Source organism: Arctopsyche grandis, chromosome 9 (genome assembly GCF_051622035.1).
Source record: "Arctopsyche grandis isolate Sample6627 chromosome 9, ASM5162203v2, whole genome shotgun sequence".
Lineage (NCBI taxonomy): Eukaryota > Metazoa > Arthropoda > Insecta > Trichoptera > Hydropsychidae > Arctopsyche > Arctopsyche grandis.
Window position 1 is genome coordinate 26988025 of NC_135363.1, and position 13966 is coordinate 27001990.

General features: G+C 34.6%; 1 protein-coding gene and 1 long non-coding RNA gene across 2 annotated transcripts in view; one reads left to right on the plus strand and one right to left on the minus strand.

The window, feature by feature from the left end:
* LOC143916668 (uncharacterized) overlaps positions 1-13966 on the minus strand; it is a 265871-nt gene that overhangs the window by 30025 nt on the left and 221880 nt on the right. The window lies entirely within an intron of this gene.
* LOC143916654 (semaphorin 5c-like) overlaps positions 1-13966 on the plus strand; it is a 188783-nt gene that overhangs the window by 7307 nt on the left and 167510 nt on the right. Inside the window, exon 2 of the mRNA XM_077437850.1 lies at positions 10808-11115. The gene's annotated coding sequence lies outside the window, so the exon portion shown is untranslated. The remainder of the gene's footprint in view (positions 1-10807; positions 11116-13966) is intronic.

The window sequence follows — 13966 nt, forward strand, 5'->3', positions numbered from 1 at the left end:
ACTAGTGTGACATGAGAGGTTGCCCCAAAGCGTCACACCAGTCTACAATTTTTTTTGATTACCTTGATCTACACATCGCGGGTCAATGATGTGCAACGTGTTAGCTAGCATTTATTCGGGCGACGCCTGGTCTATCTGCTACTGTATAATATTATTATTATCGGCATTTTGTCGGTTTTGATAATATGAACTTTTTTTTCTTTGGGAAAAACGCAACCACATATCCGCTTGATTTTATTACTTATTGATAAAAAACTTGTTTAAATATTATAATCATTATATTTTACGTACTTATGTACATATGTTGAGAATCTTTGTTCAAATAATTGCAATCGGAATTGTGTTGTGTGGGATTGTAGGCGTTTTAATGTGCATATTTCAGTGTAGGTGTTTTACTTTCCGTAAACGTGTAAACAAGTGACAATCTGATTATTTTTTTATGCCATAATATACGATTTTACCGATTGTTTCCGTTAAATTTTATGGCAACTGTAATCACTTATCAGACCGTTAAGAGAGCCATCGCCATTTTTTTTTTATTATGCACCAAGATCCACATATGTATGTGTAAGTTTTTTAAGCGATTCTTTTACTTTGAAACAATATTATGGTAAGTAGTTTGGTTTTTATTGAATGTAATATTTAACGAAAGACAAGTTTGTCGTTAAATCTAGCAATTTGTCTGTCGAATGTGTTTTTCGGCGACTGGTAATTTGTGTGCCAACCGATTTTTTGGCTTTTGTTCACAATACGATACAATCGATCGGATAATCAAAGCGTTATTCTTCAAGGATTCGAAATATTATTAATAGCATAAATATTTTACGGTCGTTCGAAAATTGTTATGTCTATTGTGGAATCTCTCGCTACGGCGAATTTCGTAGGCAGAGATTTCTCTTCATCAATCTGCAAAAATGTAATCTTGCGATGGCGGCTATAATATCAAGTGTTGATTTATATCACGTGGAAGTGTACCATGTAGATTTATTGCGGTGTGCGTAATTCGAGAAGCGAATATACATATAGTACATAATATGTAAGTGTATCTCGACGGTGCATCATCACCGTGCTAGAAGTGAAGATGCCGTTTACTCGGCGAATCTCTCCCATCGTCATCGTCATCGTCGTGACGGCTATCAATAATCGCGAAAGATAAACGACAAGGTGAGATGTGGCCGTAGAGTAGAGAGATAAGATCTTTCCGGGACAAAAGTGTGAATACACCTTTCACCGCGCGATGACCACTTATGTATGTCTGTACGTGTGTGTACATATTATTTTGATGATTTTTTTTTACTTTATTTTTTGATACGTCGTAACACGTCTTAAGACGCGGCCGGTTGTCAATAATCTGTCCGCGTGGGTCCTTTTCGTATCGTCATCGAAAAATATTGTGGGTGATTAATTGATCGTTGGCTGCAGCGGGAAACATTATTTGATCGGTTACACCTTCACCTGTCGGTCAGTTTCGATTTATTACGCCCGTGATTATCGGTCAAGAAACGAGTCATTTTTTTATTTCCACCATGGTTTCACCGAAACAACGCAACGCGTCCTCTCCCGTAAGGTTGTCAACCTTTTCCTCTTGATGATGAGCCTCGAATGCAGTTGCACTCTTCTCGGGACACGTACACTAAATAAGCGATGTTTGTGTCTTGTCACGAAGCATCCAATAGTTTAATATTTTCATATCGAGAAGTGTAAGCTGACATAATACCAATGTACATGTTGTACATACATATATAAAATTTGGTACATACCCTTAAACTGGAAGTGGCAGTTTAATCTTGTTCGATTTTTCTTTCATCATCATCTACAGCCACTAATCATCCACTGCTGGATGAAGGACTCTCCAATACGCTTCCACTCTCTGTCTCTGTTTTGCGCAACTCTCATCCATCTCACCCCACACATATTCCTAATTTCACCCGTTTGCATTATCTCGGGTACCATTCTAACACTTCTTTTGTCAACCTTTCACTCCTTCTTCTAGCTACGTTGCTCGGCCATTGACATTTCAATCTCTTTACTCTATCCACTATGTCCACTACCCTTGTCATACTTCTCACCCATGTATTCCGCTTTCTATCTTTACCTAGCATACAGCGTTCCATACTTTTTTGAGGGCATTGGACTTTGTGTAGCATCTTGGCGTTCAATGTCCAAGTTTCACATCCATACGCACACTTACATCATCACATCATCACTGAGCACATTCACATATCACATCATCACTGGCAAAACGCATTGACCGAATATCTTTTTCTTCAGGCTAAGTGGCATTTTTGATTTAAAAACACCATTCATTCGTCCAAATGCACTCCACACTAATTTGATACGTCTCTTTATTTATTCTTCTTTAGTACCGGATATGTCTATTATTTGTCCTAAATATAAGCAATTATTTACTACTTCTACTAGTTTTATCATCTAATGAAACGCTATCAGGCATGCAATAACTATTAAACATTTCCCACTTTCCTTGTACGGCTGTGTTAGTTGAACGTATCAAGCTGGAATTTTTGATTTGTATTCTTGTAGTGCTAAAGAAGTACTAATTTTTTTTAAAACAATATTTTATTTTGACATTTGACAATATTTTATTTTGATACTTTATGTTTATAATACGTAAGGCGATGTTAAGTAATAAAAAAAATTTGAACAAAATTCGACAACCGTAAGTAGAGCTTTTGTCTTGTGTCAGTTTCCCTAAATTTGCGCTCAATTCGTATCGAAAATTCTCTCATTGCCGGTATTTGTGAACGTGTATGAATTTTTCATTATCGAATGTCGTTTTTTATTCTTTAATTGGATGTTCTATTTTATAGCAATAGCAACATTGTGTGCTTGTGCCAAACGGAAGCTACGCTCATCATAGTCTATTTAATGAGTATATGTATATTCGATCATCAATTATCGCAAGAAAAGATAAATGACGACACAAGTAAAGGAGCTACATAGACTGAGTAGTACATACATACATAGATTAGTAAAGTTTCCGTACTCAATTCAACTTCTGGGTATACAGCTGGCTACCACTCCTATCTCACCTCCATGTTCTGATCCAAAGTCCTGATTTAAAACAGTCGTTTTACACACTGTCAAATCCATTTTGGTACAGAGGCACCCCACTGTGGGAAGCGATAGTTACGCCACCGAATACCAAAACAAGTATGTATGTAGGTAGGTAAGTACAGAGAGTATGTACATATACAGTTTATGCGCTTACACCGGCCCTGTCGAACCGCAGGTATTGAATCAAGTTGTTTCATCCAGTTTACAAGTGGCAACCACTGGTAAAACACGACCCGACATTACATACATTACACCGATCCAAATCCATCCAAGAGCTCTGCCAGAGATGCTGGTACCGAGCAAGAGTATACGCATACTCGGTACATACTTGTCATAAAGTTCCGATTGGGCAATCGCGGCACAAAGATATGTACATACATATCCCAGGTTGTGCGGCATTTCTCTCGCGCGGACATAAAATGGGTAGTGCGACGCGTGGGCCATCGTCTTGGGGCCTGCAAAGTGGTCCTCCTACATGACGCATTCTTGTTAGCGAACAACGAGAGAACCTGAGGAGTAGGTCTCTCACTCTGGTGAGGTTCCTCGATGCCTGCCTGCCTGCCTGCCTACCTGCCTACCTGCGCAGATTCCATCGTCAGGTTAGCTCGCGAGGCGCGTGGGTGGCAAAAGAGGTTTTTTGGTAGCTGGTCGCGAGATACCACTTTCGATTCGTTTGTGTGCTGAGTAGTTGTTCTCAATCTTTTTTCGCTCGCGGCTTGCTTCTGTGGTGCCCACTGTCATTTTCAGTCCCTTGCTCTTCGTCCAGTGCAAGTGCACTCCGGTCCTCTCCTGGGTTTGTACCCACGTTTGTCCCATTAATTTCAATAGCCTCGTCATTTAACAATTTTTCTTCGTGTATGGTTGTTACATTTGATTTGTATTGTATGTAATAGTCAGCTCTGGATTTGAACGCTTTTTGGACTCGTTCTATTTACTAACCTCTTCTTACTTTCACTTACGATCACTAGTCAAAAAAAAAATTTGCTCTTATCCGATCGTTTTCATACTTTGCCATTTTGCTCAGTTTGGTCATCAATATAAGTGGTGACGATGGTGAAAAAAATCGTAATAAACACGTTTGAAAATTCTCCCTCGTATTGCTTGATGACGTTTTTACGTCATTCTTGTCTAACGCGTTCCTTTATATCCAACGTGTGTGTATTTCAAGTAGGAATGTACTTATTCCAATACTCGGAAGCAACTAAACGCCATCAAAGTAGCATTTGATAGTTCCGGTTTCATTTATGAATGTATGTTCAGTTACAATATATTAGGACTGTTCTAATTGCATCCTTGCTTCTAATGCATCAATTTGATCATTGAAGAAGTGTGATGGTTTTGTTTTGTGATTATTTTAGCAAGCTTTTTTTGCCTCATTAAAACTTTTCTTCGTATCTTTAACCTCCTCAGACCCAATGTACAGTATTTTTTTTCAAACTTTGATGCGGTTTCTTGAATATATACGTACGCTCAGTCGTCCTTTGTACACTCAGTATCTGTATCGTGCGTACGCTCAGTATCTGTAGGTATCTGCATACGCATACTACTAACAAACCGCATTACAGTTTGAAAAAGACTGTATAATAATTTTATCGTTTGATATTGAAGCTATTTTCGATTTATTTTCACCCGGATCTTTTGTATATCACAGTGTACACCATATTATTTCGTTGAATTTTATCAGTGTTAATATATATAGCGTACGATAATTTTTTTCTATGGATTATGAATTATGTCATATGGATATATGAGTATATTATATGTATATATAATTATGAATTGTGTCGCCGCTCGGTCACGCCGCCCCAGGTATGTCATGTTTATTTTGTTGTTTTGTATGAAAAAGTCAATTACATAGCATTCTGTATTTTCCACAAATAAATCCAGAAAAATACAAAAATATATTTTTAATGCATTTATGTATGTAGAGGTAAAGTACCTACTAAGTAAAATAATTCTATAAAAAAAATTTTTTACAAAAAATAACAAGTCAAGACTGCGGAGATTAACGTACAAGTTTGATATTATTTTCTTAATACATCTCAAAAAAATGCCCCGCCCCCCGAAAATGATAGCTTATTTTTAGTTCGGGGTGGTTCTTCGTTAGTGGTTTATGAAGAAAATGTTGAGGTTAAGTGGGGGTAGTCAAATGGTCCTAGGTTGAGCGCCACTGGCGTATATTACTCGATTCTGGTTACGGCTGCCGCATTTTTTTTATTTTGCCCGTCGCCTTTTAAATATTTAACACCTATTACCGGCTGTCGGATAGTGCGTGCTTTCGCGTGTTGAAAAAACGTAAACATTGCATATTACGTGTTGGCGATCGTAAAGTTTATCTCGCGTCGTCGGGTGAGGAATGGCGTTACAATGTGCAAAGTTACGGTTTTTGTCGTGCTAATTGAATTTCATTGCATGCTGGAATCAGTTTTGAAGAATTGGATTACTCCGTGTCGTCGTTCAGTTTGATTGTCGCTGGCGATATGGGAGTGGACTGAATATATTACTGTTTTCAATAGAACTATTGGATTGCGAACTTGGTATATTATAGTTAGCTTTTCGAGCCGAGGCCGAATGCAATTGAATGATAGTATGTAATGTGGAAACCAATCCTATTTTCCAAACCAACAGTTGATGTGATTGATTATGGTCAGCTTTATTGTAGTTTTGTCAAATGCAAATGTAAAGCTTGATCGATCAGTTGACGTTTTGAGTCCGATTCACTACGCTGATACATACCTCTAAGAGCAGGTCCTTGATGTCACAATCAAGACGTCCTCGCGATAAATAATAAATAATCGCTGAATTTCGAAACTCGAAATATGCAAGACACATATGAATAAAATGTGCAGCATTTTATAAATCGGCGAATTCGAGATGGTTTAAAGTCGAATTTGCGAGAAATAGGACAGGGTTGCCAATTTGCTAGAAGCGGTTCAATGAAATCAGATAAATTGGCAAACTCTGATAGGAAACGATCGACACTGGAGTCACATATCCAAGGTCTGGTCAGCAGCACAGCCAGGGATTAAACCCGTGACCACACAATTGAAAGCATTACACATTAACCATTTATCTATGCTGCTGGTTAATATGATCGAGGTATTATAATATAATTTGATAATTTATAATTATATTTATAATATGGATAATAATGTGACTTTACGTACTGATTTTAACAGTGCAGTACCATTTTTTGGATATCTGTCATAGTAAGTCGTGAAATAAAACCAGTACACTCTTTTATTGTTTTGATTGAAATATTTTTACCGGGAACAAAAAAATGAATTTGAAAGTTAAACTTAAAAATGTTTGTCCAAACTTGTGTAGAATTTTATAAGAGCATTCAAAAAATTAATAAATTTTTTTCGTCAGATTTTGACGACCTCAGAAAGGAATAGAATGGACCTGTTAATAAAAATTGAAATCGATTTATTTTTACATACCTCCTTTACGTTTCATTCCTATCATAAGTGTGCGTCCATGGTTCTCTAATATTCGTTAATGTTTTTTTTTAATAAGTTCAGTATTTAGAAATATTACTTTGGGGAAAATGTCATTTGAAATTTCATATGTATACTCGTATAATAATTACATATATGTATATGTACGTTTAAAATTTCATGTACATGTGTATGTGTCACAATAGTTATTATTTTCAATAGAACCAGTAATTTCAATACTAAACCCAGTTACTTACATTTGTATGTATATGTAATATACTGTATGTATGTATATGTACTACATATAATAAAAATGTAAAATAACCTTTTTTTATTGTTTGAGACATACTTCAATACTATATGCACAAGGTATAGGATAATTTGTTTTTCCGGTATACGAAACCTGTCGTTGATAAATACTAAATCGTATTAGAACAAAATAACATTTACATTTGTAGGTATCTAAAACTACTCATTATATCACTACGTGCATTTATATTATATGTATAATACACATATGTATATAATATAGAATATGATAAGCATATAATATAATACATCTTGCTTTAGACCTGAAAAATCCTGAAAGTCGTATTACAATTCCCAACGTGTTCGTACATATAATGTGACCCGAAAAAAATAGGACACGTTCCGGAAACTAGGACGCGTGGCAAACCACACAACTTGACGCAATAAAAATGAACTTATGACACCTGATGCGGTAAAAATACATCGACCATAAAATACTACACCTGTTAAGTTAGTTGCCCACTTTACCTAGTCGATATATGTATGTAGGTATGTATTCACGCGATTATTAAAAACAATTTGTAAAGGCCGGGTGCACTTAAATACGTTTGCCTTCGGGTGCATAGCCGACGAAGATCATCCGGCTTTTAACCGCACGCGACTACCTTTTCCCTGGGTCTTTTTTTATTGTTATTTTTGCTTGTTTATTAACCCCCCCCCCCCCCCACCCACCCCCGATGGGCCCATGCAAAGTGTGTATATAAGTGAAGGAAGTGAGTGCAATCGCTTTCTGATTGTCGAGAATTCAAAAAATGTAGGTATCCAGTTTTCGTGATGTTTATCTATTTTAATTTTGGGTACCAGAAAACGTTTGCCTTTGGGGCCTGCGAAGTACTACTTTTTAACTTGTTTTTTTTTTTTTTTTATTCTTTTTACTTTACCCCGAGACCGTTACGATTAAGACGCAACGTGAAATTTAATAAATTCATCTCGAGTCGACTATCGATAACGACTTATTATGGTGACATTCGAACTTTTCCCCGTTCTATATGAAAACTAGATAGAAGAAAAGGTCTGCCATGCATTTATTTACACACAATCAGAGCCGCCGAGAGGAATCCCGGGACCTATGTCAAATTAAAAAAAAAAATCCTATAGATATTTTTAACCCTTTGAATGCTGACCAATGCTGTCCATGTCTTTGCCAACGCAAGTACATTAGCCTGAAATACGCCGATAGACGTTGTATTTTGAGTAAGTAAAATATAAACAAGAATACTACCCGGAAAACCTTTCCAGGTAGCATTGAAAAAAAATGCATTGAACATGGGTCCTTAATCCGTGTCAATGTTTATTTAAACTATTGGTTTATACGGGAATTTCTGAATTTATAACCATAGCAGAATTTCTCAGTGTAAATCCCTAACTGCTGAGTATTTTAGATTGTGGCTTGGCATTTAGATTGTGAGCATATTACATTTTAACAACAATGAAGAAGATGGAACTAGTTTTCGAAAAATACATTTATTAATATATGTACTTCTTTTGTTTATTTTATATTGTTGCAAGATTCATATATTAGAGAGTCTAAACAAACCTTTACAAAACTCGGAATCCTCGGCGGTAGTTATCTTGGGTTTGTTTGGATTAGCTACAATTTTTATACCTGCTTTCTATTGAAATTCTAAATAATTCGAGTTGAAAATGTTGGCGAAATTTTCAGCGTGGCGGGTTTTCAACAGAAAAAATGTCAGCATTCAAATCAGAACTATTAGAAACACACCTCTATGTTGATTTTTATTTTTTAAAATAATTTAATAAGAAAGTATGATACAACAGGTATGGTTTCCGACACGGCAATCACGACATTAGCGCCATGCCATGACTGTTTCAATTATGTTTGCTTAAATATTTATAAATTGATAAAATAAAATATAAATACACAGATAATATAAATTTAACAAAACCAGAGTGAAACTAAAGAGTGAGAATCAGCATACCAAAACAATAAATATAATCTTTCCTTTATTAATATTTGAAATTCAGAATCCAGTCGCTGTCACATTAAACGTCACCAAAGAGAGGTTATCTCTACGCGCGGCAGTTTCTCCGTGTCAAAATAATTCCATTGTTGAATTATTATATTTAATATTTGTTAATGGCAACATTATGAAACATTTTTCGAGTCAAAAAAACGGCATAAGTAAGCTGAAAAAAAAAATATATCTCGTGCTCCACGGAGCAGTGGAGCACGAGAAAATTTTACGTGCTGAGCTCTGCTCCTGCTCCGCGCAAAATCTCATCGCTCCACTGCCCCGTGCTCTGTGCTCTTGCTCCGCTCCAATTCTCTGTTTACACGTACATATGTACCTACATATACATATATGAACGTATCTTATGGCGAATTTAGAAGTGTTTGCGTGCTCGGTAGCATTTAGTAGATAAATGGACACATTAAATTCGCACAACAGAATGCACCATTATCGATTATAATGACGTCACACTCCATAAGAGTGATCTCATGCGTTTAGCGAGCGTCACGATTTTTAATGTAATAAATTGCCCCAACATGCATATTATATCTTCTAATTATATTATTGCGCGCTTCTCGACCCCAAATATAACACGTTTTATTATTATATTACGCTCACGGGATTTCGTATGAATCTTGAGATTTGTTCACGACTCTACGTATCATACATACGTGTGTGCTCTTCCATCTCTAAGGTCCCTTTTATAAGCGTACATATACATCTTGTGTTTAACCTCGATATGCTATTCTTTTTTTTTATTTCTTTCTTTCTATCTTATCTCGAGTCGTTATCTTCGAATGAGATAAGATTTTATTCGTCGATTTCGTGATACTTTGTATTCGAAACGGTGAAACTTAAATCGCCAGCTTCCAATCTTCTCGTTAAAAATTACCTGTTTTTTTATTGTATTGTACGTATATGTATATGTACATATATACATATGTATATACTGTGTATCGTAATTTGTATTTGTTAAAGTGGTACTGTTTATGCGTGATTAAGTATGAAAGTTATATATTTTATTTGTAAGAATTTTTTATTATTATTTTTATCCGAGGAAGTATTTAAAAGTTTTATTGAATCGTACATTTTACAGCTTCCTTTCGTAATAAATTTGCTAAAATTACCATTCACTACTAATTGAAGGTCTCTCGAAAAAGTTTTCATTCTTTTCTGTTCTGAGCAACATTTTAAAGTCTAATTATACACATTTTTCTAACTTCTTCCACCCGTCTCACAGGTGGTCTTTCTTACACTTTCTTGGGTACCATTCGAGTACTTTTCTCATGTATTCTGCTAACTACATGTCAACTAGTCAGCTATGTCAGCTACTTTAGTCATACATCTTATCCATATGTTTTGTTATCTGTCTGTTCTCGTCATAACAAGCATACAACATTCCAAAATCATCTGACTTTATGCAACATTTTGGAATTTCACATCATTCCAAGAAAAACGCATTGATCAAAGACTTTCAATTCCAGTTGCAACCGTCTCCTGGTCTCATTTTCGAACGTATTGATGACTAAAATTAGTATTGCTGCAAAAATATTTACCAGCCAAAGAATTTTGATCCAACGTTCGTTTGGAATAAATTCCGTTTGGGATTTTTTTTAATGTAAGCGTTTCGAATGTTGTGATTTCGTAAGATGAACGTTTACAAGACATGTCAAAATGAGATATAAACACACGGACAGTGTATATTATGAGATGAAATATACCCATTTGAAGGAAAATTTATCGTAAATTACAAATGCGATGACATGCCTATTCGTTAGGTATTAGATATTATATACTGTTGGGTATGTATAAATGAACTTGAAGCAAAAATTATTATTATGTAAATTTTGACTAGTGGTATCTTTGACCTGGGTTGTAATTATGGATACTGTCCATCTTGCTTAAATTATATCTTCATTAGATATATTGAAGATTTTTTAAAATATTTTTTAGTGAGTATTAACATTTTTATGGATTTCTATTATTAATTTATTATTTTTTTCATTACAGGTTGGAGATTCTGCGTGTTGTTGAGGTGTTCTTGCTATCTTGAAGCACGCACCTGAAACTCGGACGCGTCCGCCGCTTCAAAAACTGTGAGGCTCGTGTTTTGTTACATTTTTCTTCCGGGTCTTACCTAAGTGAAGTGATACGTCTTTTGATATTAATTTTTTTCTTCGTTTATCAATACGCGAGTGTTGTGAAAGTGGTCTGGTGATTATCCGCATTTTAATGGAAATTTATGCGAAACTTTCCGTGTTTGATTTATTTCGGCGATTCGCAATGCGTCGCGAAGTCCGCTGAATGAATTGCCTAAGGTGAGATTTTTGATTTTTATTATCGCTTTTATGTGTAAATTTATTCACATGCCGTTAATTTGATACTCTAGTTTTGACCCGATGTGTATCGAGCGCGGCTCATTATTATGCGGAATTTTTAAGTGAAATTTTCTCCCAGCTCAAAATCTATAATGAGTTCAACAAAAATTACTTTATTTATTTTTTTCTATGTATTTTAAGGTCTTTTAAATTTTTTTATGCCCATTTACATACATTATCAAAACGTATAAAGCAAATCGTATATCGATGGCTTGGTGCACGGGTATTGTATGTCCATTTTTGAATATGTATCGAATTTTAAGTTTGTAGATGCTGAAATAATTCAGGTTTTTCCTTTCAATGTAATTTATATACACATAAATTACCTTGAAAGGAAAAGCCTGAATTATTCCAGCAGCTGCAATTTTAAAATTCAAAAATGTACAGACAATATCTGTGCACCAAGCCATCGATGTGATTATTATTGGAATTTTAATAAAATCCGTTTATCGAAATTAATTTTTTAAAGTTTTAATTGTATGAAAATAAAAAATAGTAAAATATGATTAATTAGGTACGATATTTGAAGTTATTTGAATTTTAAAATAAGCCACTTATATATATATACATCTTTTTTATTTTTATATAATAATAAAGAACGCAAAATAAAAACGTATATTTAGTGTTGTCGCAAATTCCCGCTCCTGATGAACTTAAGTTTTTTGTAGTGCCTTAAACTTGACACTGCGAATTAATTGTCCAAGTCTTGATTAATGTGCCTTTCCTCTTGCCGTGACGCCGCTAAATGGACGGTTAATCCGACGGGAAAGCGCGTAACTATCTGAATCATTTGATCCCAGTTAGTAACGTTAAATGCACACTGTGTATGTAATCAGACACGCGCCTCTGACAAACGACATTCATGCACACATTTTGACAATATCTTCTAACACCTCAACGACCTTTTCTAATCGCGTGATAAGTGCACGAGAATTATATATGTATGTACGAACCGAAATGAGAAGAAGAAGAAGAAGAAGAAAAAACTAGACAGGAATGCAGTTTTTCGTGTCGAAACTCAACACTTTATATGCGACACTGAATTAGATAAGTGGTCGCATGTGACGAATGCGTTTCTCGTTCGAATCTGTCCCCGCTTATCGTTCGCTAATTTACTAGAAACACGCCTCGACTGTAAGTACCTTGGGTATACTACATAAATTGACCAGTATGTCTTGTCTATGTACTTATGGCGCCATTTAGATCTTCAGTTGATTTTTTTTCTTCAGTTGAACTTCTGTATTTAATTTGTCAGCAACTTAAAATACTAAAGGCTAGTCATTATTCTTATATAATATTATACAAATCCATCTTAAAAATTACTCATTTAAAACCGAAATTACTTGTGTGACCCAAAATCTGTATGACTGAAAGTGATGCAATTTATATGACCGACAGTGTATGTTGGATTCTTTTTATTTTTTAAGTGCAAAATGCTTTTAGGGCGTTATGGTCATTGTTATCTACATAGAAAACTGTTTTTTTTTTGCTCTTTTGCTTTCAGCACTGTTGGAACGTGTATTGTTATTTGTGATTGCATTGATGACTCATTGCATTAATGCATTAATCCACTCTATAGATATTATATTTATTTATTTTTATTTATTTATTTTATTGTCACAAATCAATACACACTCGCCATTACAGATTTGCTCCAATGCGACGGGTGTACGTTAATGAAATACATAAACAATCAGAAATCAGAAATACAGTAATACATACATATACAATCAGAATATATAGAATATAACAATTAATCAGAAATAATAATCATAGTGACATCTATGGATTATTTTTAGATTTTTTTTTTTTTTTGTATACAATTTTTATACATACAATAAATAAGAAATTATAGAGATGTCGATAGAGATATCTATAGATTTCAGATTACTGTGTATAATTAATACAAATTATACACAGGCAGATTTTTGTGACAACAGGATTAGATTTAATACCAATTTTCAGGAACCTTTTCAGCAATGATCAGATAAAATTGGCAAACTCTGATAGAGAAACGATCGATTTGGAGTCACAAAACCCCCAAATCTAACCAGCAGTGGCGAGGACTCGAACCTATGACCTCAGTGATGCTAAATATATACGCTATCACTAAGCCAAACTACTGCTATTTAAAATGTTTGCATATTTTTCACTTGTATTCGAGATATGTTCAGTTTACTTAATATCAGTGTTTAAGGGCTGACGTATTTTTTACAAAGCTCTTCTTAGTATCACTTATTTCTACTTACTTTAATTATGATAAAAATCAAATCGATAAAATATTTTTTAAACATGTCGAGCGATATAATTCAATCTCTTAAGACACTGACTTAGTTAAGTACGTTTGATCTACTTTACAGATATGAAAGATTAACAGTAGATAAATTTGCACATTATCGTTATGATTATTATACTTCTAAAAGTATTATATTACTCATCTGTTTATCGTTCAAATTTTTGTACTCTGTTTCATATCAAAGTACGTGAATATCAAAGTACACACAGTTTTTCAAGATTATTTTATATGATTAATTATTTCTTTAACAGTGGCTCTTTTGAGCAAACTGACACTTGCATACACATATGTATGTACATATATGTATACATAATGCTTGTTTATTCTATATGAAATCCATTAAATTTGTTTATGCTATGTGGTACCGTGTCTCAATGTTTACGAATCGGTTTTTTGACATTGAGATTAAATTGTTATAATGTATGTATGTACAATGTACATGTCACATACCGAGTAGGCGGTATCGAGTGGTCGGAAATTCTTCAAATTCCGTTC